Source organism: Eumetopias jubatus, unplaced genomic scaffold (assembly GCF_037043125.1).
Source record: "Eumetopias jubatus isolate StellerSeaLion01/CBP00866 unplaced genomic scaffold, mEumJub1_p1.0 scaffold_11, whole genome shotgun sequence".
Taxonomy (NCBI): Eukaryota; Metazoa; Chordata; class Mammalia; order Carnivora; family Otariidae; genus Eumetopias; species Eumetopias jubatus.
The window spans coordinates 42,377,253-42,402,952 of NW_028274817.1; the positions used below are offsets into that span (position 1 = coordinate 42,377,253).

Below are 25,700 nucleotides of genomic sequence, written 5' to 3' on the forward strand. Positions count from 1 at the left end.
ATTTATTTATTTATTTATTTTTATTTTTTCGTGTTATGTTAATCACCTAAAGTAGGCCTTTCACAAGGTCGGGCAGTTGAGTAGGGCACGGTTCTAGATAGTTTGAGTTTTCTGCACGGTGTTTGGGTCCTCTTTTATGTATTTAACTGAATTAGGATGAGGGGATACGTTGAGGGAATGTGAATGATGTAAGGCTGAATTTTGTATCTGCTACACTGCTTCACTTGTTGCTGTATCAACACACTCGGAAATTCTCTATAGGACACTACTCGACACAAGTGGGAGAAGGAGAATACAAAAGGCAAGTAAAATTATTGTGGACCCAGCTGTGACCGTAAAGAGTCCCGAAGATGCTGACGGGGACCATTTAAGAAAGGTATGGAATGCGACATGGTCAAGGAAAATCATAACAGCCTAGACCACAAACATATATTAAAGTGGACTTGCTCACGGTAAATGTGTTTTAAGAACGGGGAGAATGGCACAGGTCAAAACGCTAGAGTAGGTGGGTGTCTAGAGAGGTACAGGTCTCTTGTGCCAAGTTAGGTGGCTCTGAAAAGAGCCTTTGGTTTCCGAGGTGGTCAAGCTGTGCGGAGGCAGCTTATTGGTGGAAGGTGAACCTGATGATGGCCTTGGTGGCCTCGGACATGGCGTGCTTGCCAATCTCCCCAGGCAGCAGCAGGCGCACAGCTGTTGGATCTCCCTGGTGGTGATGGTGGAGCGCTTGGTGGTGCGGGCCAGGCGAGAGGCCTCCTCGGCGATGCGCTCAAAGATGTCCTTGACGAATGAATCCATGACGCTCATGGCCTCCTGCGAGAGGCTCAGGCCCTCGTGAACCTGCTTCAGAACCCTGGGGAAGTAGGTGGCGAAACTGTCTGGGCTGCGGCGGCGGAGACGGAGAAAGCGGCGGCAGCAGCGGCCACCGTGGCGGCCTCTGCACCTCGGCTGCTTCTGCTTCGGGCTCTTCCGGTCCGCTGCCCTGGGATCCTCAGTGCCGAGGCTTTCCTCAGAAGAGGTCTCACAGCCAGGTTCAGCCATGTGGGGCTCCCCTTCCCGACAGCTCAGAAGGAAGGGCAGCGGCAGCAGCTTGAGGGGTGCCAGCCCATTTATAGTCGCTGCATTTCCTGACGTCACTGGCAAGTCCTATCTGATTGGACAAAATGCAAAGACAAGAAGTGAGTCACTGAGCCAAGTCTTGTCAGATCTGATTGCTTCCCTCAAGCTTGACATCGAAATCAGGCGGCTTCTAATTTTCTTGTGGCGGCCGCCAGAAATACGTTCAAACATTCCATGTAAACTTGTAGTTTACCTCCAGATGTCGGGTCACGGTCTCAGGTTTGTGAAATACAGAGTAACATCAGGCTCTGTGCTGAGCTTGGACCCCACTTGGGAGTCGCTCCCTCTCCCCCTGCCCATTCCACTACTGCCCTCGCTCTCTCTCTGACTCTCCTTGAAAAACATTTTTCATATTGGAGATCTGGAGGAAACTACACCTTTACATGGAATGTTTGAACATTTTTCTAGTGGCCGTCACAAGAAAATTAGAGGACGCCTGATTCCGACTCTGACTGAAGAGACGTCAAGCTCGAGGGCAAGCAGTCAGATCTGACAAGACCTGGCTCAGTGACCTGCTTCTTAGCTTTGCATGTTGTCCAATCAGATAGGACTTGCCGGTGACGTCAGGAAATGCAGCAACTATAAATGGGCCCTTGCTGTTCAAGCTGCCGCCAGTGCCCTTCCTTCTGAGCTGTCGGGAAGGTGAACCCCACATGGCTGAACCTGGCTGTGAGACCTCTTCTGAGGAAAGCCTCAGCACCGAGGACCCCACAGCAGCGGACCCGATGACCCCGAAGCAGAAGCAGCCCAGGCGCGGAGGCTGCCGCCGTGGCAGTGGCCGCGGCTGCCACTGCCTTGTCTGTCACTGCTGCCCCGACAGTTTCGCCACCTACTTCGCCAGGGTTCTGAAGCATGTTCACGGGGACTTCAGCCTCTCGCAGTAGGCTGTGAGCGTCATGGATTCGTTCGTCAAGGATATCTTCGAGCGCATCGCCGAGGAGGCCTCTCGCCTGGCCCGCACCAACAAGCGCTCCACCATCACCACCAGGGAGATCCAGACAGATGTGCGCCTGCTGCTGCCTGAGGAGATTGGCAAGCACGCCATATCCGAGGCCATGAAGGCCGTCATCAGGTTCTACGGACGCAAATGTGCTGCCTCCGGACCGCCGGACCAACTCGCAAACCAAAGGCTCTTTTCAGAGCCACCTCACTTGGCACAAGAGACCTGTAAGTCTCCAGAGACCCGCCTACTCTAGTGTTTGGACCTGTGCCATTCTGCCTGCTCTTAAAACACCTTTACCGTGAGCAAGTCCACTTTAATATATGTGTGTTGTGCAATCAGTTATGATTTCCTTGACCATGTCGCATTTCATCACATTCCTAAGTGGCCCAGTCTTTCAGGTCAGCGTCTCCGCGACTCTTTACGGTCACAGCTGAGTACACAATAATTTTACGTTCCTTTTGTATTCTCCTTCTCCCACTTGTTTCGAATAGTATCCTATAGAGAATTTCCGAGTGTGTTGATACAGCAAGAAGTGAATCACTGTAGCAGATACAAAACTCACCCTTACCCCATTCACATTCCCTCAATGTATCCCCTCATCCTAATTCAGTTAAATACATAGAAGGGGACCCAAACACCGTGCAGAAAACTCAAGCTATCTAGCACTGTGCCCTAGTCAAGTTCCCGACCTTGTGAAAGGCCTACTTTAGGTGATTAACCTAACAGAAATAAATAAAAATTTTTAAAAAGGCCTACTTTACTTCATTAAAAATTTATCTGAATCTGTGCCTTGGTAGCATGCCATCTTTACATTTGACACAAAAGGCTTCCTGCCCTGCAATTATGCCTGGATGACAGGGTCATCCAATGAGAGCAGCTGTGCTCCCAGCCTCCGCTGGCAGCAGCCAATAAGCAACTGGCAATGCAGGATCCACGGCCATTGGCCCAAAGGGTGGTGGGGTGACCAGGGCTGAACCAATAATAGCCTTCCTGTGCCTGGAGATTGAGGGGCAAGGTGGTGTGATCCTTGACATGTCTGCCTGTGGGTTTCTGTTGAAGCGCTTCCTTTGAACCAGGGTGGTGGAAGTGTCAACATGCAGATGTCCCAGTGGGACCTGTCCCTGTCATTTTGCATCACAATAAGAGGAGGCTGCTTGGCAATTAAGGGAATTAAGGTGACTCCTTCCTCTACCTCAACTGATTTGATGGGGAGGAAGACGTAGGGTAATGGTAATGCACTCTAACACTCATTGTGTTTTTCTTCTTGGTGCATGGGCTTTTTTCCTTTCTCTGTTTCCTTTTCCTATAGGTACATGCTGAATTTCAAAGTGGTTGGTGATTATCTAAGTGCTTTCCATTTAATTGATTTCCAGCTTCCTATGTATCTGTGAAGGGAGAACACACTGTAGGGCTGGGGTGAGGGGGCTTCAATCCTTTGAAATTTGTTCCAGGTTGCACAAAAACCCACTATTTCGTTATGATTCCCCTGTGTTCCATGTGAACTCTTAAAATAAATTCTAAATGACCTTTGATTTGAATGTAGAAGCCAGTGAATGGTGTCACTCTGAGCCAAAGAGTGAGACAAAAGCTAGATAAACTACAACAATCCAACCTTTTCTTGAGCCCATTAGAGGAGAGATAAAGCCAACGGGATATGGAAAGCGATGGGGTACTTGCGGGATAAATACCCAAGGAAAGCTACCATAAAATGAAGTGCCAGCGTTCGGACCTCACTGCTCCAGCCTCTGGGACACGTCCCATCCTTCCAGCCTGCGGTTAGCAGTATAGAAAAAAAATTCCCTATCATTTTCTTGCCCTGTACATACCTTGAGGCGAGCAAAAGAATTAAAAATAAATTTTAACAATGAGGGAAATAGTGCATATCCAGGCCGGTCAGTGTGGCAACCAGATCAGTGCCAAGTTCTGGGAGGTAATCAGTGATGAACACGGCATTGATCCCACCAGAACCTACCACGGTGACAGCGACCCGCAGCTGGATTGCATCTCCGTGTACTACAATGAAGCTACAGGTGGCAAATATGTTCCTCGTGCTATCTTGGTGGATCTAGAACCCGGGACCATGGACTCTGTTCGCTCAGGTCCTTTTGGGCAGATATTCAGACCAGACAACTTTGTTTTCAGTCAGTCTGGGGCAGGCAACAACTGGGCCAAGGGCCACTATACAGAGGGGGCTGAGCTGGTTGACTCAGTCCTGGATGTGGTGAGGAAGGAGGCTGAGAGCTGTGACTGCCTGCAGGGCTTCCAGCTGACCCACTCGCTGGGTGGGGGCACAGACTCTGGAATGGGCACCTTGCTCATCAGCAAGATCCGAGAAGAGTATCCTGACCTCATCATGAATACCTTCAGTGTGGTACCCTCACCCAAAGTGTTTGACACAGTGGTCGAGCCCTACAACGCCACCCTCTCCATCCATCAGCTGGTAGAGAACACGGATGAGACCTATTGCATTGACAGTGAGGCCCTGTACGACATCTGCTTCTGTACTCTCAAGCTGACCACGCCAACCTACGGGGACCTGAACCACCTCGTCTCAGCCACCATGAGCGGTGTCACCACCTGCCTCCACTTCCCTGGTCAGCTCAATGCTGACCTCCGCAAGCTAGCCATCAACATGGTGCCCTTCCCACGTCTCCACTTCTTCTTGCCCGGCTTCGCACCTCTGACCAGCTGTGGAAGCCCGCAGTATCGGGCCCTCACTGTGCCCGAACTCACCCAGCAGGTCTTTGATGCCAAGAACATGATGGCCACCTGTGACCCCCGCCATGGCCGTTACCTCACCGTGGCTGCTGTCTTCCATGGGCGGATGTCCATAAAGGAGGTAGATGAGCAGATGCGCAACGTGCAAAACAAGAATAGCAGCTACTTCGTGGAATGGATCCCCAACAACGTCAAGACAGCAGTCTGCGATATCCCACCTCGTGGCCTCAAGATGGCAGTCACCTTCATCGGCAACAACACGGCCATCCAGGAGCTCTTCAAGCGCATCTCGAGCAGTTCACGGCCATGTTCCAGCGCAAGGCCTTCCTGCACTGGTACACAGGCGAGAGCATGGACGAGATGGAGTTCACTGAAGCCGAGAGCAACATGAACGACCTTGTCTCCGAGTATCAGCAGTACCAGGACGCCACTGCAGAAAAAGAAGAGGATTTCGGTGAGGAGGCCAAAGAGGAGGCCTAAGGCAGAGCACCATCACCTCAGGCTTCTCCGTTCCCTCAGCCTTCTTCCTCAGCTGCCCCTGTCCTCTCCCTCAGAATTGCATTTTACGCCTCTGTCTCATTTTATTTTGTTTTGTTTTCCTTTTTGGAGGGGGGATCCTAGAACAGTGCCTGGCACATAATAGGCGCTAAATAAATATTTGTTGTTTGTTGAAAAAAAAATGAAGTGCCAGTAAATCCCTGTGGGTGGTCCTTAGAAATGGCCATTTACATGGGGAACTGAATTTTTGAAGCCAAAAGCTCTTTTCAGAGCCATATGCCTTTTCAGAGAAAAGACTGTGGATCATTTAGAAAAATAAAATCCTGTTTCACGAAGTCACTTAATTTCTCTCATGCTGATTGCTGCTGGGTCAAAAGGCACTTTTGGTCCACATGACTTACAGTGGTTTTTCAAAGTTATTCATGCACATTGGTCTCATATATATCATGTTATTTAAAAACTCATTTTAAGACTGCGAATCCAGAGGAGCTTGGGGAGATGGCAGAGTACGAGGAGCCTGAGCTCACCCCGTCCACATTTAAAACTAGATATCATCCAGAAAAATTAAATAAACCAGAGAGCAATGCAAGGACTGGAAGAAGAAACCCCACAACTAAATATAGGGAGGAAGCTGCATCTGAAAGGTTAGGAAGGTCAGAAACGTAGAGGGAGGGTGCCCACAGGAAGGAGGGAGCTGTGCATGGGGAGAGGGCAGAGAAATGGGCCCTCGCACCAGGGAGCTCACACGGGGGAAGCTAATACCCATACTGTTTGGCTGTGGAAACCAGAAGGGCTGAATACCGTGAGTTTGTATAACCAGTGGGACTTGGAGACTGGAGCTTTGAAAGTCAGCTGTCTCTGCACTGATCTAACACTGTGTGTTAACCAACTGGAATTAAAACAAAAACTTAAAAAAAAAAAAGAATGGGAATCCATTAGGATATGTGTGATGTGTGTCGGGGAGGGAGGGCACACGTGGGCTCTTTTGCATTTGTAATTTCGGATCAAATGGCAGCGCTAGGAAAACAAGGTTAAAATGCACCTAAAATGGGCTGTGGATGCAAGACTGGGAATGCAAGTGTGAGTGACACACACGAAATCTGGGAAGGGAGAAAGAAAATGGGGTTCGATGTTGAAGTCCAGAGTTGAAAGTGAATACGTCTGACTATTCCCTTCAGTGGGTGAGTCAGGAAAAATGTACCTGGTGAGCAGTCATGGTCTAATGCTGTGGTTACTAAGAAGACGATATAAGGGAAGGGCTCCTGCTTCGCTAATACGTCATAAGCATCAACACGGGAAAATAGTATTAATAAGACAAGCATATCCAAGTCAATCTCTTCTCTTTTATTTTCTTAAGATTTATTTATTTATTTGAGAGACAGACAGAGAGAGAGGGAGGGAGCACACAAACAGGAGGAGCCGCAGAGGGAGAGGGAGAAGCAGGCTCCCTAATGAGCAGGGAACCCGATGCCGGGTTCGATCCCAGGACCCTGGGATCATGACCTGAGCTGAAGGCAGACACCCAATTGACTGAGCCACGCAGATGCCCCCCAAGTCAATTTCTTCTAAGCACTACTCATATTAATTCAATTCATTGGAATTCACTGGAATTCATTGCAATTCATTGGAAAACAGAAGCAAGGACCCAAACCCAGTACAGAAATACCTAAATCTAAAAGTTCAAGAAAGAAAACCTATTCAGGCTGCCTAGAAACTGAAGTTACTGTTCTGACACATCCAGACTTATCTGACTCTGTTCCTTTCAGGCTACACACTTTTGTATTTGAGAAACTTAAAATTTCATGACGTGCAACACCTCATCATGGAGATGATGGGAGACTCTGTTCAGAGCAGCTCAAGCCCCACACTCTTCTGAGTCAGCCAATGAGGGGACCTACATCCTCTGAGACACAGCTATTGGCCCCATGTGTGAGAAGTTGTCCCAAGGTGAGCCACAGGAGACCTCCCTGGTTGTGCCACCCTGGAGATCGGTGGTAATGGGGATGGGGGAAAGTGCTGTTAGTCTTAACCGGCTATTTCTTATTTGCTTGATGCCTTAGTCATAGGTGTTTTAATCGTGTTGATTTAAGGATGTTATATTAGCTTTCTAGAGCTGCTAAATCAAATACCAGGGACTGGTCAACTTAAATGATACGTCCATTTATTGCCTCACAGTCCTGGAGACTAGAGGTCCAAACTCATTCGCTGATGGGTGGGTGACTCTCTGAGCTATGAGGCAAGCATCTTTTATAAGTCGTTCTCTTTGTCCTAAAATAGCCACGTTCTCACAATATGTACTCACATGGGCTTCCCTCTGAGAGTGTCTGTGACTCCAAATGTCTCCTTTTCCTAAGGACAACAGTCCTATTGGGTGAGGCCTACCTTAATGATTTCACCTGCACACGACCACCAGGGTAATGCCAGGGTGGTAGTCTACCATCAAATAAGGTCACATTTAGAAGAACGAGGGATCAGGAATACAACATATCCATTATGGGAGCACAAAGTTCAACCCATAAGAGTCAGCCCTCTCACCCCCCAAATTCATGTCTTCACGTCCACAATGCATTCATCCTATGTGAATATCACCAAAAGTCTTCGCCCATTCCAGCATCAATGCAAAGGCCAAATTTCATCTAAATATCCTCTACACCAGATGAGGGTGCATTTCCACCTCTGATTAATGCTGAGGCGTAATTCCTGCCCAGCTGAGAACGTGTGACAGGAGACAAGAAGTTACCTGCTGCCAAAACACAATGGACGGACAGGCATAGGACAGTCATTACTATTCCAAAATCAAGGTTTGGAAAGGGAAACAAGGGTTCGTGGGCCCAGAGCAAGTTTGGGTGCTAGTAGGAAACATTATATTAGATCATAAGGATGGAAAAGAATCCTCTCTGGCTCTAGGCCCTGAGCTCTGCTCCCACAAGGGGTGGCAGCCCCACACTCTCTGCCATGGGAAGTGGCGGCCTCCCACCCATCCAGGGCTGCTGCAGTACCTTCTTCTGAAGGCCAGGTGTTCCTAACCTTTGGAACCCAGGAGCCGGCCTTTGTCTCAGGAATCAAGGAGAAGATGGCTCTACAGATCCTGGCATTGCGCCTCTGGGTCTGTAGTGGCAGTGGCAGCCCTGCCAGCCACTGAACCTTCTGTGGGGTCATTTGCCCCCTTTCCTGAAGAATAGCCCATGTTCCCAGTGAGATATAGCTGTGGGCCCTTTTCTCGCCTGCCGAATCCCAGCAGTCCCAACAGTCTTCCTTCGTGTTGTCTGTCCCATCTCTTTCCCTTGAGTTCCGGCTAGCCACCTTTCAGCCAGCATCAAATTCTCAGAATAAGACACCTGTTGGCTTTCCCTACATTCCAAAGGGTTCAAGCTATTGCACAGTAGGGTCCTCCACACGTTTGTCTTGCATAACAGTATCTCCATTCCTGGCTCCTGCTGAGATGGTCGATTGGACCCACGTGTCACATGCCTAAGCTCCCAACTGATGGCTTTCCAGGCACACCCGTGGCCCTTTTTCCAAAGCAGGCTACCTGGTTAGGCTGAGAAGGTTGCAAATCATAGCGTGTTAGTTTCTTCTCATTTCACGCTACCTTCTTCAATTTAGGTCTCTCCTCTGGCATTTACTATGAGGAGGAAGGGGAGACCAGGCCATGCCTTCAACCCGGTGCTTACAAATCCCCTCAGCTTATCTGTCCCAGTTCATCATGTGAACTTTCTAGTCTTCACCAAACACAAAACACTCGCACATGGTGTGGGCAAATGCTCTGTCACCTGATAACAAGGATGGCCATTTCTCAAGTTTCCAATAACATGCCTCTAATTTCCATCTGCTATCTCAGCAGAAGCACCCTTCTCAGTCACATTTCTAGCAACATAATTTTCATGATGCTCTATGTGTTCTCTAAGATGATAAAGTCTTTCCCCATAGCTCTCCTCTTTTCTGTATGAGCCCTCACCGGAAATACACTTCATGTCCATATTTCATCCAACAGTCCCTCAAAGCAATCTCAGCTTGTTCTGTCATGTATCTCAAAACGCTACCATCCTTACCCTATTACCCAGTTTCTCCCTCCCCCACATTACCCAGTTTCAGAGCCACTCCCAACTCCCTAAGTCTTTGTTACAACCTCATCCCACTTCCGGCATCAAAATCTGCATGAGTGTGCTATGTCTATCCTTACAAAGTACCACAGACTGGGAAGCTTAACAGAAATGTATTGTCTCACACTTCTAGAGATTAGAAGTCCAAATCAAGGGTTATGGGCCACGTTACTTCCTTCTGAGATGTGTGAGGGAAGAATCAGATCCTGGTCCCTCTCTCTCGGACTCTTAAATAACTGACTTCTCCTATTGTTTTGTTTTGGTTTTTTTCCACATTTTCTTCTCTATGCGCAACTCTTTGTGTTAACTTTCCCCCCTTTTATACAGGCAAAAGTCATTTTGGATTAGCGTCCGTACGAAAGAGGGTATTTTAGCTTGATTGCCTCATTAATGATTCTGTCTCCAAATATGATCCCATTGGAGGTCCTGGGGGTTAAGGATGTCTTCATATGATTTGGTGCAGGTGGGGGGTGGGGTGGGGGATAGAACAAGCCATGTGAGATAGGAAACCCAAGCTGTACATGGGCATATTCACTGCTTCTTCCATCATATCGATTACTTGTTGTCCCATTAGAGAAGTGAGGTGACCTCATTCACCACCCTTTTCCTCAAGACGGTATTAATGTTGCTTAATTGTATCATATTTTTTATTTTTCTAGCTTCCTATCTCTGCAAAAGTGAATATACTCTGATTTCAATTATTAGAAATTGATTACGGTATTTTTGGCATTCCGTATTTGGTCGATATTTTGAGAATGGCATTTGTACTCTTGAAATACTTTGTAAATGCCCCTGTGAATGATGACATTCCCTGCCAAACAAATCTGGATAATCTCCAAAAATCCAAAAACTTTCCTTAGCCCATCAGAAGCGCCCCAGGAACCGCCTGGAGTGTCACATCACAAAACTTATTTAGCTATGACAGAACAATATGACTTCCAGAAAAATAGGGTGGGCAGTTCCAGAAAACGAAGGATACCAGAGAAGGCTTTTGTGTGTAGCAAAGACGTGAAGGGGTGCAATGCCTCTTCCATCACTAGGTGCCAAGTCTGGCTTTTTGTTGTTGTTTTGTTGTTTGTTTGGTCCAATGTAGAAGAACTCGGATGAGCCATTATACCTCCGGAGTTATCCTTGGGATCATTACACTAAGAATTTAGGATCAGTGGCCACTCTCGTAAGGTTTATTGCTTATTATTTCTCTGGAATATTTGAAAAATCTAATGAAAGGATTTGGAAAATACGGAATTTATTCTCTAAGGCCAGTGGGAAACATTATCAGGAAATCAACAACCAGTAAATTGTCCTTGGTAGTGCCACAAGATGGGGAAAAATATTTGGGGAGCTAAAGGCTCTTCACCACTATGCCCGTTTTCAAAGATACAATGGTGAGCCTCTTTGCATAAACAGCATTCCACTGAGGCACTTCCTTTCTGTCATGTTCAATGCTGGTGTTTCAACGTCCCCATGTTTGTCCATGTGACACACAAAGGTTTTGTGTCTTGCTCTTAAGTACTGGTCTCATATGTATCGTTTTATGTGAGAAGTCATATTAAGAAATGGAATCCGTTAGGACAGTTTGGCACTCCTTTGGGTGCTTTGCTCCTTAGTTTCAGAAACCAAATAGGAGCATGAGTAAAACAACACTGAATGCACCACATAGACCGTGAAGACTGGGAGTGTGAAGGTGAGTGACAGATACAAACTCCAAGATGCAGTGAGGGAAAATGGATATTGAGGCCTAGACAAAATGGAAATGAGTACCCCTGATCACTTCTGAAGGCAACTGAGGACACAGGGCATCTGGTGAGCATTCATTCTCTAATAGTGTGGTTAATGGTAAAGACTGATTGAGAGAAGTGGATTTGTCACTTAAGTAACAAATTATAAGCAACAACCCTGGGAAACTAGTACTAGTAAGTCAACCATCCCTAATCAAACTTTTTTTTTAAAGGTTTTATTTATTTATTTGATGGAGAGTGAGTGTGCGAGAGTGTGAGAGTGAGGACAAGTAGGCAGAGCGGCAGGCAGAGGGAGAGGACAAGCCGGCTCCCCACTGAGCAGAGAGCCTGATGAGGGGCCCGATCCCAGGACCCTGGGATCATGACCTCAGCCAAAGACAACCGCTTAAACAACACAGCCCCCACGTGCCCCCCAAATCCAACTTTCTCAACATTACTTCTGTTATGGAATTCATGGAAAAACAGAAGACAGGACCCAAACTCAGTACAGAAATAGCTAAATCAAAAAGTTCAGGAAACAATTCCTATCCCAGGCTCCCTAGAAACTGGAGCTAACACTTTAAGTAGGCCAGATTTAGCTGATTCTATTCTTCCCAAGCCTGTAATCTTTTCTTGTGGAAATCACAAACCTTCAGGACTTGCAGATCGGCTTCATGAGGATGATGGAGGCTTCTACTCAAGGCAACTCAAGCCTCAGTCAGCTGTGAGTTAGCCAATCAGAGATGTGGAGTCACTGTCCCACAGCATTGGGCCTAGGGTGTGGTCAGGTGTCTCAGGCTGAACCAGTAAGAGTCTTACTGGGTACTCAGCCTCTGCGATTGAGTGGGAAATTGGAATTATACTTTTCCTGCTGTTTGTTTCTTTGTTTGACTAGTTGTATGCTTTTAACCATGAGGAGAAGGATATGAATCCAGGCCCATGCGTGAACGTCTCTCTCACCACTTGCATCAGGTCAGAGGAGAATTGCTCAGATTAATAGTAGTAAAACGATTTCCCTTGATGCCGACCATGTATCTGAACTCAGGCTATTTGAATGTACACTTTGTTGTTGTTGTTGTTGTTGTTGTTGTTTACCTCTTGCTACATGGGCCTGAGCAAGTAAGAACCATCGCATTACATACTCGGCTTTGCGTGAAGTGGTGCTTGAATTACTACAGACTTTGAGAAAACTGGACTCTTTCCTACTGGGAAAAGGAGATGCCAAGGAAAATTCTATTCCCGGTCCTTAGTTCTGAGAGAGGGGGAAAGAAAATTCCCTGAGAATGTGCATTCACACGAGTGTCCTGGTGTAGCTCTGGGGTTCAGGTTAGCACTGCCAGCATGATGCCAACAGTTCCTAGTCAGAAACCCAGACACATGGCAAATGCACTTCTAATCCTTCCTGGAGGAGTAACCTTAATTGAGGCTGTTACAGGATTCCTGCAGATAAAGTCCTCCTACACAAGCACACAATCCCAAAACAAGCCGCCCCTCTCAAAATCAAACAGGAAAACAAACTGGAAAGTTCCAAAGTATCATTACCAAATGCCAACTTCCAAACACGGTTAAAACGTTCATATAAATAATTAGAAGAGGGACGCCTGGGTGGCTCCGTCGGTTAAGCATCTGCCTTCAGCTCCGGTCATGATCCCAGAGTCCTGGGATCGAGTCCCATATCAGGCTCCCTGCTCAGCGGGGAGCCTGCTTCTCCCTCTGCCTGCCACTCCCCCTGCCTGTGCGCTCTCTCTGACACATGAATAAGTAACATGTTGAAAAAATAATTACAAGACATGTAAAATGTGAGTAGGAAGCGACTCCTTATCAAAAATGTCTGAAATGGTTGTCTAGTCTTGAAAATACTAAGCGCTAGATTAAAAGATCCACCAAAGTTTACACAACAAAGGACACATACCAGATAGAGAGAATGGGTGTGCTAGAAGAGAGGTGAAAGAAATAAGACAGAACGCCTCATAGAAGGATAAAGACAAAAATGGGATGGAAGTGAGGAAAAGAGACTTAAGGAATGGGGTAAGTAGTTATTAAGTGCATCTCAGCGGCATTCCAGAAGCAGAAACTTGGATAAAGTTTGGAAGAATAATATTCAAAGACAAATGTCTGGTAATTTCCCCAAATTTAAGGCAGCCATGACATCCCGGATTCAGGAAGCACACGTGGATGCATTGTAGTAAAGCCAGGATATAAGCATAGAGAGCAAGATAGCAGACAACAGGGCACGGTACCTAAAAATGGAATACCAAATAATGTGATTACATACCTCTTTTCACCAAGAAATGGAAGCCAAAGCTAGTGCTGAGAGAAAACCACTGTCAAACTACGGTTGCCTGGATGGCCAGAGTATCATTTGATAATGAGGCTATCATAGACATGAAGATGTTCCAACCAGAACTCTCCTCAAAGACAGACTCTGCTTCAGCTGCTGAGAGTGCATTCAGCTGGCAGTCCTCGGCCACTAGCCCTTTTAGGCACTCCCTCGACTACAGAGAGCTGCCTTGTCCGAGCTCTGGGACTTCCCCTGCTGGCCACATCCAATGTCTGATCAATAAGAGTTGAGTAATATAGGTCCCTCTGGTGGTTTCCTAGACAATTTGGGTAAATTTGTGCTTTGTTTTCTTTTGTTTTGTTTTGTTTTCCAGCCAACAACACTTATATTTGGTCAGCAATTCTAGTGTGCGGGTATTTTTTTTACAACCTAACTACTGTTAAGAAAACAATTTTAAACTTGGCAAATGCTGATAAAATCACTAAAAACCTTTCTGGTGTTTTTATCTGTATGACTACGTCTTTGTGTGCTGTGTTTGGAGACTATGGTCTTTGTCGTTTCTCCTGAGGGTCTCCGTCAGAACTCGGGGCAGGGGCTCGTCAGTTATGTCTCTTGATTTGCACCAGCACTCTGCTGGCCATGGGAGAGTTCCTGCCCAAGCCATGGTGACTTAGCCCAGGACAACAGTCCATTCTGAGTAGTAGGAGAAATGGCCCCAAATTGGCCAGTCATTCCTCTGGAACTAGGGGCCTGGGATATGGAGGTCAGACTCTCTCAGTAAGCCAAAGCTGAAAAGCCTACAACTTTGGTGCTTCTGGTGACGTCTTCCCGAAGCTCACCTGCTGGGGCATCAGGAAACAAGTGTTCTTGGTTGACCTTTCTTCTCACTGGCGTGTTTTTGTGGTACTTCTGAGAGAGGCAACAGGAAGCTTAGTACCAACTCTGATTAGTTGGTACAATGCCTGGAAAGGCAGAAGAGGGGAAAGGATCTTCAGGGGGACCCATCTGTGCTAACTGCAGGTTCCAGGCTGTCAGGAGGAAGAGGACTTTGCGGTACACTGGGAATGCGCCCTCTGGGACTTGTCTTTCTCCCTCTCCTCTCCTTTACTGGCACCTGCTGGGTTAGGCTGAACAGCTGACAATGATAGTAGTGACTTGGAAAGGTAAGTAAACCAGTCCTGACAAACGGGCCTGTGTGCCCAGGCCTGTTCTGATTTATTTGTGAGTAGTGGTTTTGCCATCTGTGAAGATCACAATCTGGTTGCTTGGCAAGAAAAAAGATAGGGTGTGACAGTGACTGTGACAGAATGGAGGCTCGCTGGGGATTCGTGGCTGCTTGACTTTCTCTCCATTCTACTCTGGGCACTGCTGGGCACTACACTGGTCTTGCCCCACCGGGGCAGGCCATGCACACACAGGAGAGCTCTGCTTGATAATTTCTGGGATCTCTGGTTATCTCTTGTGGACACACCTGAAGGATCACAGGGCCCCAGGCATTTCAGCATTTCGACAGACAGCCACCCCAATCTCATATCCTCACCTCTTGCTTTGTGCAGAAAACATTGGGAAATAAGATTCAGCTCTGGTTTATCCCATTTTGCTGGCCCTTCCTTACAGCGTTTACAAACTAATAGCACCAGGAGCTATTATGAGATATGTAATTACTTATAACCAGTTGAAATCCCCCCCCCACCTCTTAATGGTAACTTCTTTATATACTGTCTTTGGGTAGATAAATGAAAATGGACTTGTCCAATTTCTGTCTCTCTTTCTTGTGTGCTGCTCCCGACCTGGCAAAAAATTTGCGCCCCCCACACACCAAGCAATTGAATAGAAAGTGAAGGTGCTCCAATATTGCTACCTCCTGTTACACATGCCAGTTTAAACCCAGGCATCATTTTCTTCCTCTCTCCGTATGTACTCATGTGTTTCCATCACCACCACTTTACCTTTGGTGTCATTTTAAGAGATGGACACATTGACTCTGGGTCTCCAGAGCATCCTGGTTTCTAGTATGTCCTGATCCAATGGCACTTACTGCTTATCAGAAATAAGGTAATGATGTGCAATATAAAGTATTCCAATAAAAACAGGACTCTCCTAAGATCTGTTACTGTTTTGATGTTGAAAATGAGCAGACAAAATACACAATGAAATGGAATGTTTGAAAGATCTTCTGACCGAAGTCCCAACAAGATAAGTGGACACTGGATTTCCTTCTCGGATTGTCCGATGTGATGTGAAGCTCGAGGGTATGCCGTCACAGGGGACACGGCCTGGCATAGAGTCCCGCTCCCCTGCGTTGCATTTTGTCCAATCAGATATGGAGGTTGCCCGTGACGTCAGGAAATGCAGCGACTGTAAATGGGCCAGCGCCCCCTCGGCAGCCGCCATTGTCCTTCCTTCCAGGCTGTCGGGAAGGCGAACCCCACATGGCTGAGCCTGGCTGTGAGACCCCTTCTGGGGAATGCCCGGGCACGGAGGAACCCACAGCAGCGGACCCGAAGAGCCCGAAGCACGAGCAGCCAAGCCGCCAATGCCGCCGCCGCCGCCGCCGCCACCGCCGCCACCGCCGCCGCCCCAACAGTTTCGCCGCCTACTTCCCCAGGGTTCTGAAGCAGGTTCACGAGGGCCTGAGCCTCTCGCAGAAGACCGTGAGCATCTTGGATTCGTTCGTTAAGGACATCTTCGAGCGCATCGCCGACGAAGCCTCTCGCCTGGCCCGCTCCACCAAGTGCTCCACCATCACCACCAGGGAGATCCAGACAGCCGTGCGCCTGCTGCTGCCCGGGGAGATTGGCAAGCACGCCGAGTCCGAGGCCACCAAAGCCATCATCAGGTACACCGTCTGCCGATGAGCTGCCTCCAGACCACCTGACCACCTTGCAAACCAAAGGCTCTTTTCAGAGCCACCTCACTTGGCGGGAAAAGGCCTGTAGGCTTTAAAAAGTGGGACAAACTCTAGAGTTTTTGTTCTCGTTGTGGCATTCTGTGGATATTTAAAGTAGTTTTACTTTGAACCAAACATGATCGGCACTGCTTTTATCTATATTTGCGTGCAGTTTTTCCTTTGGACCACTGTGGACTCTGCTTAACCATGCCGCTTTTCTTGGCTTTCCTACGCGGTCATTTCTGTTCGATATTTCTGTAGGTCCGCCATAATGGGGGTTATTTTTGTTATAATGATGTTTACCTTTTTCTCTCTCATTCTCTCATGAGCGTGTGGTGAATTTTCTAGAGGTTCGTTATGGGTGATATGGCAACAGATAAAGTGCAGAAGCTGAAATCAGAATCCGTCTGACTTCTGTTAGGTGGGTTATTGAAGGGATTTTTAAGTATCTGAAGCAACGTCAATATCCTTTATGCTCTTATAGAAAAGATATTTTTCATATGCATTTGAAATTTATGTTAACGTGATATAATGGGCTCCTATTACAATTTTTAAATGGATTCTGGAATACATATGAACATTTCTGTCTTAATATTGAGCCCTCAATAAATTTGGGCTGAATAATTTCCTCCCACATGGCACAGGAAGGCAGCCCATTCACCCAGGCCTGGCCTTCCTCTCCAAGGTCTGGTTAATTTCCCTCAACCAGGTCCCTGGGAAGTGGGTATAAGGAGGGCTTTGTTGGCCGCTAAGCATCCTCCCACATTCCCTTCTCCTGTGAGGTTTTAGCCTTGGCAGAAAAGGTGTACATGGCTTGCTTTTCCACTCCTCACCACACGTGTTTTACTGACAACTGTGGTGGGTTGAGATCTCTGACATGTCTTTCGAGCACCATCCAAGGCTATCCTGCCGACTCCGGCAGGCCTTAACCAGTTGGCACCTCCTGTTCTTCAGCACACGTTTTAATAGATAGCCCACTCTGCTACACTTCTCCTTCCTAAGACAGCAGTGTTTGGCCACAAAATTAAAACATTCAAAAAAGTTGATCAGTGATTTCGTTAGCTCTGCTGTGTATGGTGAATGATTCCCTGGAACTAGCCATCCACCTCCCCCCACCAAACATCACTGGAATGCAAGTAATGTTCTGACCAGTGGGTTGTGAGCAACCTAGGAAATCCACTCAATGTACGTCTCCCAGAGTCCAGGAAGGAAACCAACATCCTCCGTGGTTTTTAGGAAAAGGGGTCTGAACAGAACTTTGGGGATAAAGGGTGGGCCGTGGGTGAAAACTGTTATGGAATGCAATACATCCCTATGTCTGGTACACCTGCCTCTGCAGGCACATGAGATGGTTTTAGTGGCACAGAGATTTTTCTTCTTACAGTTAAGCAGTGTAGTTAGTTTGAATATAAAATATACGAACACCATGTTATCCTGAGACGTTGTAGATATTATGGCTAGGAAAATGTTTTCAAAAATCTTGAAAATAAGTTCCTTAAAATAGCTCTATTCAATAAACAATTGGATTGGTGATATGCACATGTAGCAAAAAGCTTGAAACTGTTAGAGGAAGGATTTTACATGCCATCCAAATGGTTATAAGCTTCCGAGTCAGAGAAACCTCATTCAAACCTGGTCTACCACTTAGCAGCTGTGTGACTTTAGGAAAGGAACCTAATTTTTCTGAGCCTTAGGGGAAAATGGAGGAGAATAATAGTAGCAGCTTCACTGGACTGTTGTCAAGCTGAAGCCAGGAGCTTTACAGTGTAGTGGTGTGAGGGCCCAAAATCTAGCGCCGGGTGTTCTGGTTTCCGATGCTACCTCTTCTGCTGACTAGCTCATTGTCATTGAGCAACTTACTTCATCTTTCTGGGCCTTAGTCTCCCTGTCTGGAAGATGGGACTCTTAGAGGGTTAAATGAGTTACCACATTCGAAGTGCTTAGAAATATTTCTAGTATATATGAGGCATTATGTGTTTCATAGATTAAAAATACCTGCATGTAAAGCTCCTGACACCTGACTCCTAGTAAGTCCTCGTGAAACATTACCCATTGGTGGTGCTTTGTGTTGCCAGCACCTGGAACAAAGAAATGTACAGTCAGAGTTTGATTAAGAAGCAGCATTTAATTGCCCAGGACTCATGCAGAATTGACAGGGCCCAGCACCCTTCTGCAGTAAAAATCAAAACACAGGGCCGTGGCCATGGAGGGTGGGCCTTCTTAAAGGACTGCCAGGAGTGGGGTTGGAGAGAGGCCCCAAGCTAGCTTTCTTTATCTTGTTAAAATAGGTGTGGGTTATTCCAATGAATAGAAAAGGAAATTAAGTTTCAGAGAAATTAAGCAGGCCGCTGAACGCCACACAGCCTATAAATGACAGAGCTCGGTAGAATGCTATCTTGAAGCAGAACTCACAGCCCAAGTGGAGGAATAGAGAACTGGTGCACTGGGATTCTGATGAAAGGGGTAAATAACGGAAATTCCTATGGTAGAGGTATGGTGATGATGACAGTAATGTAACAACAATACCAGTAACTGAGATTCAGCCACTATTACTGACTACCTCTAGACATTGTCCTATCTCCCAATCCTAAAATAAAACCCCTCTTCTGTGATACCATTAACACTCTCTTCCTACTTCCTGACCGGTATCCCTTTTCTTTGAAAGAGTACCCGATTTCTATCTCCATTCCTCATCTTCCTCATCTCACTCCTCAACCCACTGCGGTTTGCCTTTTCTTTCCCAACCCATCACCGCTCTTCTGGGACTCTAGAACATCTGCTCTTATCCGTCTTTCCGTATTTATTCAAAAACTACTGAGTCCCTACCAAGCGCCATACATGGTTCTCCCTCCTGATATATGACAGCAAAGGAGACAAGGTCTCTCTTCTCAGGAAGTTCACATTCCCGGTAAAAACAAAACTTGGATCTGCTGACTGAGTGCTCTCAAAAGCAGTTCACTCGATGATGGAGACGATCACTAACAGCGGGGCACATGATGGTCATACCCTCAGAATAGATAATGTCATCAGGGAGAACCTGTTTGAGCACCTTCTAAAGGTAGGTACAGCAGAAAGCTTCAGGCAGCACATTGACATTCTTAATCTTAGGGCATCTTGGAGCCTTGCGTGTGAGAAAATGCAAAATCACTCACTCAGGGATTGTGACAACAACTCCTTTTGAAGAAAGAGGAATCAGTTGGAGAATGAAGTAGGGCGATTAGTGTCGGGCTTGCATTTCAATGAGGTTAAGACATAGATGTGAATGCTCATAAAATTGGGAGTAATGAAAGAGTTCAGATGAACTTACAGCTTTCAGATCACTTCTGATTGGGGAAGGTAGGCCTAAACGACATCAGCAAACAAATCACACAATCCGTATCCCCGGGCTACAAACTTCTTCAAATTGACTCCGATGAAGGGGTTCCCTTCCACAAATTTAAGGAAATTTTAATATTGGAACATCGATAACTTACTTAAATAAACCAAGAGAAAAGACTGTTTGCAATGGCTGCTGAAGCTACTGGAAGGGCATGTTTGATATCTAGTAAGTTACCAGAAACGGCTTAGAAAACCAAAATTGTCATTCTGAGCACATAGATCTCAAACAAAATCTTAATACCACCTATGCTGATGAAATGCTCCTATCCTTCTTATTAGAGCCAGAAAGTGACAAGAAATCTCTTTATCAGCATTACAGTCGAAAGGTATCTGTGAATATTTGGAAATTAAATTTTAAAAAGATGTAAACGCTAAAAAAGAAGAGAACCTAAATAGTTTTAGTTGATCTGATTGCCCTGCAAATGAGTATATACCTAGGAGAGCTTTATCTTGGGAAACTTTACACTCTTAGAAAGAAACAGGAACCTTAGCAGACTCTAAGCAAATGCAACCTGAAGTCAGGCATGGCTTTTATGTTTGTTTGTTTGTTTGTTTACACATAGACATATTTGCACTGTCTATTCCAGATAGAGTAGATACTAAGGATTCTGTTGGGTGAATGAATGAGCCATATTTTCAATCTTTAGGTAGTAAGAATGGTGGGGGTTGGGTGAGAAGATAAAAGAGATGACGAATTTAAATGAGTGGTGGTAAGAATTAACCGAATACAGTTTTCTTCAGCACCAGGAAAATTACTTCAATTGTATGTCTTTTCTCCACATTTTCTTATGGACCCTGGCGGAGCGTGTGGATCTCCTGCGTTCAAGAACTGACCTTGCACTTACGAGTTTTGGGAGTCTGTGCTCTCTGGATCTGAGTTGCTTCTGTAATAAACTAGTTATGATAGCATTGTTGTAACTACCAGATAAAATAGTACCTGTACAATTATGCTGTAAACTAAGATTGTATAGTACTACAGTGATATTATCACAAATAGGACAGTACTGCTTTCTCTGCTGTTGAAATAAAAGACCTGATGAAACAAACACACAAAACAAAAACAAGTAAATAAATAAAGAGAACCACGAAACCTGTATTGTCAATAACATCTGCCAATATTTACTGAACAAATTATTAAGACAGAAATGTTCATATGTATTCCAGAATCCATCTAAAAATTGTACTAGGAACCCATTATATCACGTTAACATAAATTTCAAATGCATATGAAAAATATCTTTTCTATAAGAGCATAAAGGAGATTGACGTTGCTTCAGATACTTAAAGGTCCCTTCAATAACCCGCCTAACAGAAGTCAGATGGATTCTGATATCAGCTTCTGCACTTCATCTGTTGCCATATCTACCATAACGAACCTCTGGAAAATTCTCCACACGCTCATGAGAGAATGAGAGAGAAAAAGGTAAACATCATTATAACAAAAATAACCCCCATTGAGGCGGACCTACAGAAATATCGAACAGAAATGACCGCGTAGGAAAGCCAAGAAAAGCGGCATGGTTAAGCAGAGTCCACAGTTGTCCAAGGGAAAAACTGCACGCAAATATAGATGAAAGCAGTGCCGATCATGTTTGGTTCAAAGTAAAACTACTTTAAATATCCACAGAATGCCACAACGAGAACAAAAACTCTAGAGTTTGTCCCACTTTTTAAAGCCTACAGGCCTTTTCCCGCCAAGTGAGGTGGCTCTGAAAAGAGCCTTTGGTTTGCAAGGTGGTCAGGTGGTCTGGAGGCAGCTCATCGGCAGACGGTGTACCTGATGATGGCTTTGGTGGCCTCGGACTCGGCGTGCTTGCCAATCTCCCCGGGCAGCAGCAGGCGCACGGCTGTCTGGATCTCCCTGGTGGTGATGGTGGAGCACTTGGTGGAGCGGGCCAGGCGAGAGGCTTCGTCGGCGATGCGATCAAAGATGTCCTTGACGAACGAATCCAAGATGCTCACGGTCTTCTGCGAGAGGCTCAGGCCCTCGTGAACCTGCTTCAGAACCCTGGGGAAGTAGGCGGCGAAACTGTTGGGGCGGCGGCGGTGGCGGCGGTGGCGGCGGCGGCGGCGGCGGCGGCGGCATTGGCGGCTTGGCTGCTCGTGCTTCGGGCTCTTCGGGTCCGCTGCTGTGGGTTCCTCCGTGCCCGGGCATTCCCCAGAAGGGGTCTCACAGCCAGGCTCAGCCATGTGGGGCTCGCCTTCTCGACAACTCGGAAGGAAGGATAATGGCGGCTGCCGAGGGGGCGCTGGCCCATTTACAGTTGCTGCATTTCCTGACGTCACGGGCAACCTCCATACCTGATTGGACAAAATGCAACGCAGGGGAGCGGGACTCTATGCCAGGCCGTGTCCCCTGTGACGGCATACCCTTGAGCTTCACATCACATCGGACAATCAGAGAAGGATCCAGTGCCCACTTAACTTGTTGGGACTTCGGTTAGAAGATCTTTCAAACATTCCATTTCATTGTGCCTTTTGTCTGCTCATTTTCAACATCAAAACAGTAACAGATCTTAGGAGAGTCCTGTTTTTATTGGAATACGTTATATTGCACATCATTACCATATTTCTGATAAGCAGTAAGTGCCATTGGATCAGGACATGCTAGAAACCAGGACGCTCTGGAGACCCAGAGTCAATGTGTCCATCTCTTAAAATGACACCAAAGGTAAAGTGGTGGTGTTGGAAACACATGAGTACATAGGGAGAGAGGAAGAAAATGATGCCTGGGTTTAAACAGGCATGTGTAACAGGAGGTAGCAATATTGGAGCACCTTCCCTTTCTATTCAATTGGTTTGTGTGTTGGGGGGGCAAATTTTTTGGCAGGTGGGGAGCAGCACACAAGAAAGAGAGGCATAAATTGGACAAGTCCATTTTCATTTATCTACCCAAAGACAGTATATTAAGAAATTACAATTAAGAGGTGGGGGGGGTATTTCAACTGGTCATAAGTAATTACACATCTTATAATAGCTCCTGGTGGTGCTAGTTTGTAAATGCTGTAAGGAAGGGCCAGCAGAATGGGATAAACCGGAGCTGAATCTTATTTCCCCATGTTTTCTGCACAAAGCGGGAGCTGAGTATGTGAGACAGGGGGCATGTGCCCATCAGGGAACTTGGGAGCAAAATTTGCATTAGGCCACCACTCCTATGCTGGTTTCCCCCAAACGCTGTGGCGGCTGGGTATGTGCGTGGGGTTGGCCAGGGGCATGAGGCGGGCTGTGACTCGAGGCTTTTTTTTTTTCTTTGTTTCTTTTTCCTATAGGTACATGCTGAATTTCAAAGTGGTTGGTGATTATTCAAGTGCTTTCCATTTAATTGATTTCTAGCTTCCTATATATCTGTGAAGGGAGAACACACTGTCGGGGTTGTGTGGGGGGGGGCTTCAATTTGTTACAGATTGTACGAAAACTGACTATTTCGTTATGTTTTCTATATGTTTCATGTGAACTCTTAAAATAAATTCTAAATGACCTTTGATTTGAATGTAGAAGCCTGTGAATGGTGTCACGCTGAGCCAAACAGTGAGACAAAAGCTAGGTAAACTACAGGAATCCAAACTTTTCTTGAGCCCATTTGATGAAAGATACAACCAAAGGGGTATGGAAAGGGATGAGGGACTTGCTGCATAAATACCCAAGGAAAGCTACCATAAAAAGAAGTGTCAGTAAATCCTTGTTGGTGGTCCTTAGAAATTGCCATTTCCTTGGGGAACTGAATTTTTGAAGCCAAAAGCTCTTTTTAGAGCCATATGCCTTTTCAGAGAATGGACTGTGGACCATTTAGAAAATTGAAATCCTGTTTCACTAAGTCACTTAATTTCTATCATGCTGATTGCTGCTGGTTCTAAAGTCCCTTTTTGTCCACATGACTTACAGTGGTTTTTCAAAGTTATTCATGCACATTGGTCTCATACATACCATAATATTTAAAAAGTCATTTTAAGAAAGCGATTCCAGAGGAGCTTGGGAAGATGGCAGAGTAGGAGGAGCCTGAGCTCATCCCATCCCACATTTAAAACTAGATATCATCCAGAAAAATTAAATAAACCAGAGAGCAATGCAAGGACTGGAAGAAGAAACCCCACAACTAAATATAGGGAGGAAGCTGCATCTGAAAGGTTAGGAAGGTCAGAAACGTGGAAGGAGGCTGCCAGCAGGCAGGAGGGAGCTATGCATGGGGAGAGGGGCGAGAAATAGGTGCTCGCACCAGGGAGCTCACACTGGGCAAGCCAGAGGAGAGCAAGTGACAGCTGGGTCGCCACCCTTAAAGAAAGAGCAGTCTGTGTGGAGGGGTGACATAAAAACGGCAGTTTGCACCATGTCAGGGGCAAATGGGAGACGGAACTGTTCATACTGATTTTGGAGCGTGGTGGTGGACCTCTCTGAAGAAGGAAGAGCTACGGGGGCCATTTTCCACCCCTGCCCCCCTGCATAAACACGGGGCCATTTTCCACCCCTGCCCCCCTGCATAAACACGGGGCCATCTGAGCACTGCATAGAGCCTTGCTACCCAACCTGCTAGCAGTGTGCCATGCCCACCTGTTCTCCCGAGGACTTGTCCACTCCAGGCCTGCTGGGCTCAGCTGTAGGTTCAGGGCAAATTTATTTAAAGCGGTTCATACCCCACCCAAACACAGGGTGCACAGCTGCTTCCCTACCCAGCTGCAGATCCGTGCCCAGGTGTCATGCCTCGCCCAGCCATGCACCCACAGGCACCATTGTGGGCGGGGCCCAGCTACACCCAGGCAGTGCCTCGAGCCACGCCCAGTCTCATGCCACTGGCTAACCCCACGCACAGACCCAGCCGCCACAGTGCTTGGGGGAATCCGGCATAGGACAGGTGGCCCAATGCAAATTTTGATCCCAAGGTTTCTGGTGGGCACATTCCCCCTGTCCCCAGAGCTGGCCTGCTTGGGTCCCAGTAAAATCACAGAGAAGCAGCACAGCCTGCAACAGGCAGAGAGTCAGTGCAGATGACTGCACTGAAAGGAAAGTGACTCAGACACAAGAGTGGGGCATAAGCAACACACATAGGATATTCTCCTGAAGTGCCAGCTGCTGGTGAACAGGGGACACTGCACTGCAGGGCACTCTGGGACTACTGCTTCCTAAAGTTGCTACTTTCAAGAGTAGAAGACATAGCTGACTTTTGTAACACGCAGGAACAGATACCGAGAGGCAGACAAAATGAGGAGACAGAGAACTTTATCCCATACGAAAAAGGGGACCAGGCCATGGCCAGAGATCTAGGCAAAACAGATGTAAGTAACAGGCCTGATAGAGAATTTAAAGCAATGATCAATAACGATACTCACATAACTTAGGAAAAGAGTGAAGACATGAGTGAGACACGTGATAAGGACTAACAGAGAGATAAGGAGTAACATAGCAGAGATAAAAGGCTCAGGAAAAGAAATGAGAAACAGGTTTGATGGAGTGAACAGCAGGATGGAAGAAGCAGAGGAATGAATTGGTGACCCCAAAGACAGAGTAATGGAAATGAATCAAGCTGAACAACAGAGATAAAAAGCAATTACGCAAAACGAGAATAGACTTAGGGACCTCAGGGACTCCATCAAATGTAATGACATTCACATTATTGGAGTCCCAGAAGAAGAATCGAGAGAAAAGGAGGCAAAAATTTATTTGAAGAAATAATAGCTGAAAACTTCCCTAACCTGGGGAAGGAGGCAGACATCCAGATCCACGAGGCACAGAGAACTCCCATTAAAATCAACAGAAACAGACCAACGCCAAGACATATGTAATTAAATCGGCAAAATATAGTGATAAAGAAAATTTGGAAAGCAGAAAGACAAAAGAAGACAGTATTTACAAGGGAAAACCAAAACCCATAAGCTGAGCAGGAGACTTTGCAAGGGAAAGCTTGCACGCCCGATGGGAGTGGCATGATATATGCAGAGTGCTGAAAGGAAAGAACCTACAGCCAAGAAGATGCTGTCCGGCAAGGCTACCATTCAGAATAGAAGGAGAGGTAGAGAGTTTCCCAGACAAACCCAAACGAAAGGAGTTTGTGACCCCCATCCCA

At 46.5% G+C, this 25,700-nt stretch overlaps 4 pseudogenes; 2 read left to right on the top strand and 2 right to left on the bottom strand.

Annotated features, from left to right (window-relative positions):
* Window positions 1-601: 601 nt before the first annotated feature.
* On the bottom strand, window positions 602-1,038 carry LOC114204248 (histone H2B type W-T pseudogene; annotated as a pseudogene).
* Window positions 1,039-3,803: 2,765 nt separating this feature from the next.
* On the top strand, window positions 3,804-5,375 carry LOC114204166 (tubulin beta chain pseudogene; annotated as a pseudogene).
* Window positions 5,376-15,809: 10,434 nt separating this feature from the next.
* LOC148163014 (histone H2B pseudogene) lies at window positions 15,810-16,235 on the top strand (annotated as a pseudogene).
* A 5,168-nt stretch (window positions 16,236-21,403) lies between these two features.
* LOC148163015 (histone H2B pseudogene) lies at window positions 21,404-21,835 on the bottom strand (annotated as a pseudogene).
* Window positions 21,836-25,700: the final 3,865 nt, after the last annotated feature.